We start from the raw sequence: 4,492 nt of genomic DNA, 5'->3' as shown, positions 1-4,492 counted from the left end.
AGAGGCCGGAGTGTCCGCAGCGCATCTGCCTTAACTTGTTTTGAAATGAGAAACCAAAGACCATTTATTATTATTCCGACTATAAAATTTCCCCGGAATCTTTAACTTTTCATAGGAAATGGTGATGATTCAAATCTCATAGCAAAAGATTTAGAAAAGGACCTGAAGCATTTACTTTGCTCTTGCCACAATTTATTATTAATTTATCTAATAGGACTTCCAGCTTTTTCTTTTTCTATGCCTTTTTTCCTTCTTAGAGGAATATCCAGCTGAAAAGCAATAAAAAATTTCCCGCCTTTATCCTTCCTTCATGGAACAAACTGCTTTTGAAAACCGTACAAGATAGTTACTAAGGAAATTCACAATTTAAATGACAGTAGCCTGAGGATATTAACTTTGTTAAAATAACTTACTTTCAAGTAAAAATTATGCCAAATGGCCAAAGATCAGTCGTAGGACCTCTGTTTGTCAAACAGGTTATTGTTTTTGTATCTATCAAATGTAAGCAAAACAAAACAATTTTTCTTAAACTACCCATAATTTGGCCTTTCCACCAATTTCTACCGAATTTTATTTGAAACTGCACAGAAGATGTAATGCTTCACTTAACAGCACAGAATTTAGGTTAAAATCAGAAATTTTCATTTTATGAAATAGAAGCTAATATCACTATTAAGTGGGTGATAGCAGCCATTTACAATGGTTTATAAATGAATTTTCCCATCATCCCCATCTTACATCTTTCACACAGACAGGACACCATCTCCCTGTAAAAGACCTTACACAGCCACCCACTCTAGAGGTAGCGCCTGGGAGTTTCCCATAATATTCTGCATGGATGTTACCATTTCATATACTACATTGTTTTGTAATTACCTGCTTGTGTCTTTCCCCTCTCCTAGGGCTGTACATTTTTGGAGAGGTGGAATTGTCATGTTTTTCTATTCCCAGTACTTTGCACAGAACCTGACACAGAAGTATTTGATAAATGCCTGTTGATTAATTAAAAACCCAGGGTGCCTTCCAAGTCTGACAAGACAGTGTAACCATTTTAATTATTTTGTAGCATGCTTGAGACTTTTCCAAAAGGAAGAATAGTATGCTACCTGGGATAGGTACAAGAACCATCCATGTCAGAATTTGTCTGATGATTAGAACCCTAAAGTTGACCTGGGTGCCCCAGGCTTTCCGATTATTTCTCACTAGCTGACAAGAGCACCCACTGTTTCTACTCTGAAACAGTGTACATTTGTCTGCTGATAGTAATTTTTCTATGTAGCTAGTCCTGTAAGGGAAAGAACCACAGAGCTGCATCTTCTAGTCTTCTTAGCAATTATATTTCTCATAGTAAATTGAAAAGTTGACATTGTAGTTATCAGTCAGGCTCCTGTTGTATTCCAGGGACCTGTTTATTTCTGGCTGAAGTGATAAAATTGGGTTCTTGGTCTTGCAAAGAAGAGGGCTGACCCAAGATCTGTGCCACATAAAAAGGCAAGAGGTTCGGCCTGCCCACTAGCTGTGCTTTAACTGCTTCCACTTAGAAATTTTTTTTTTTTAATCTCAAGAGGCAGGTAAACCATACAGGAAACTAGTTCAAGCAAAACTTTAAAACTTCATTTGGTTTTTTAACATACAATGGAGTATCTAAAGATCTTTCCCTGAGTTTGTATTAAACAAGTATTTTTAAAGAATTAAAGCTTAAAAGTTTCCTGAAACTTCGATCCTGTAAAATGATAGAAACAGGATTCTTTAAGCAGTGGTTCTCAGACTTTAGTGTGCATCAAAATCCCGAAGGCATGTTAAAATGGATTGCCAGGCCCCACCCAGTTTCTGATTTTACAGGTCTGGGCTGAGGCCTGATAATTTGCATTTCTACCAAGTTCCCAGTGATGCCTTTGCTGCTTTGAGAACCACTGCCCTAAAGGTGGTTTCCTTTTTTACTTTTCTTCTTCCCTCCTTATCCCTTAGTTGTCAGAGCCCACTCTTAAAAGAGATCTTATAGGAAATTTTCAAAAAGCTCATAGAACTCCAAGGGGAAACCATCTTTCCTTTCTGGTTCTTCAAAGAACCTGAAAAAAATGTTTTTCCTTTTTTTTTTTTTAATGATTTAAATAGGAAATGATCATTCTAGAAAAATAATTTGGTTGAGTGTATATTGGAATTATTAAATCAATATCCTTTTATGTAGATAGGCATTTTACTATAGAAATATGAATTGTCCACCATTGGGGAAGAGTAGGGATTCTTGGCAAAAAAAATAAGTCATATTCCCTCATATTGCCCCTCCACCTCTCAGTTGAAAAACACTGTTTTTATTAATTCATTAAAAAAGACAATTCCAACAGCACAATAATAACTTTTATTATACACACTTCAGGATTTTTTTGGTTGTTTGTTTGATTTTTGGAAGAGATGCTACTACCATGGAAAATTGTCTCTTTGTTGCTTAGCAAGTGCTAACTTTTTTTGTCTTCAAATAGTAAACATAAACAGCCATGTTTATTTGTTCCTATAGTTTCAACTTTTTCCCTAAAGTTTGTGAAATCAAACCATTAATTTCTACCTATTGGCTTGTATGTGGCCTCGCACTCTATCTGTTTAAGACTTTCAGACATTGATTCCTTATTTTGATAATTCTGAATTTTCCAGTCACAAAATTTGTTTTCAGATAAAATGTTGTATTTAACTGCATGTTCCAGCTACATGTAAAGCTTTATTAGGAGGGAAAAAGAAGAATTTTACAGATTTTTTTTATACACCCTGAATTATATCGTAATAGTTGCCACGCTTATGAATATTGTTTGTCAGATGTTGCTAAATCCCTTATGTACATCATTTTACATAAGTTTCACAAAAATCCTGTGAGATATATAGCCCCTACTTTCACTCCTAAAAACATGTACAAAAATCTGATGTGAGATCTCATATCCAGAGACCTAAAAATAATCATAATGTTCTAGATTACATTTCATCTTTTAGAAACAGCCTTTAATGAATATTTCCAGTATTCTACATGTGCCTTGCAACGTTTTTTTCTTAAATACACAGTGAAGATAACTTGAGTATCAGATAAAGGCCAAACAATATGTTTATTGTTGTTTCACTTGTATTAAACTTGTTAATCGTTATTGCTAGTATTAGTTAGAATTGTAATTTTTTCCTTTTTTATAAAATAAAGACAAAATTTGAAAAGATGTTTCCTAACCAAATTAGACATTTTTTACAACGAAGATCAAGTTTCTGACTAGTCTTGTCTAGCAGACTGTTATATCGTCTTAGCTCAGAGTTGTCTCACTTAATGAAAATGTTTAAATTTCAAATTAAAGGACAGTCTGTGGTGACAGTCCATATTACACAGGTGCTTCCACTGTGATGACATGTACACATTCCTGGAAATCCTGACACTCTGCAAGATAATACACTAAAATAACAGGGTTTATGGGGAAACCATATACACCAGTCAAAGTAAGACCTGTGGAAATCTCTACCTTTTCCATCTGTGCCAGCAGCTTCCCAGGTTGCTTGATGTAGTGGAAAATGCAAGGATACTTGAAGCCACCAACCATCTGCTTCTTAATCCAAGAAAGGAACTCCCGGGGGATTTTCAGGTTTTCGCTTAAGTCTTTAAGTATAGCGAAAGCCTTTTTGTAATTGTAGAAAGCCCACCTCTGATCACTCCAAATCATGAACATGCTGAGGAAAAGCTGCATATCATATAACATCTTTTTCCCATTTACTGATTGCAAATGCACATAATCTAATTCCCATCCAAGAAACTTTTTTTATAGCAGAATAGACCGCTCTTCGACCTCCTGTGTTATTTACCAAGTGAGGAAACAGGAGAAATAACTTGCCCTTGCTCACTCAGCTAGTTAGTGCTGGAGTCAAGATTTGAATACAGATCTCAGACCCTCCAGCCCCGCTTCCCCCACTATTGTGCAGGCTGCCTTCTCTGACAGCATCCTGACAAAGTGGTTTTGACTTGCACTGGCTTAGACCAGCACAATCCAATAGAAATATAATGTGAGCCATAGAAGTAATTTTACGTTTTCTAGTAGCAAATTGCAGAAGAATTAAAACCAGGTTGTGTTTTGCTTTTTAAAAAGCAAGAAGAAACAAGGGAAATGCATTTTAATACATTATTTCAATATCTAACCAATACAAACAAATACGAGATACTTTGCACTTTTTTTTTGTACTAAATCTTTAAAATCCAATGGGTACTTCACACTTAAAATACTTCAAGTGCTCAGTAGCCACATGCAGCTAGCAGCTACCATATTAGACAGCACAGGCCTAGATTCTAATTCTCTTTCTCTACTGCAGTGTGTCTTTTTAAGAAATAACCTAGTCACAAAAAGCAAGAAACACCCGACTCTTAATCTGTAATGGCCAAATTTTTTTATGTTTTTTCTTTCTAAATCTAGAAACCATAACTTAATGTTCAGACTCGTATTTGAGAACATTTTATTTTCATTGGGAAAATCTGCCG

Source organism: Pteropus vampyrus, unplaced genomic scaffold (genome assembly GCF_000151845.1).
Source record: "Pteropus vampyrus isolate Shadow unplaced genomic scaffold, Pvam_2.0 Scaffold35, whole genome shotgun sequence".
Taxonomy (NCBI): domain Eukaryota; kingdom Metazoa; phylum Chordata; class Mammalia; order Chiroptera; family Pteropodidae; genus Pteropus; species Pteropus vampyrus.
This window is presented reverse-complemented; position numbering follows the sequence as displayed.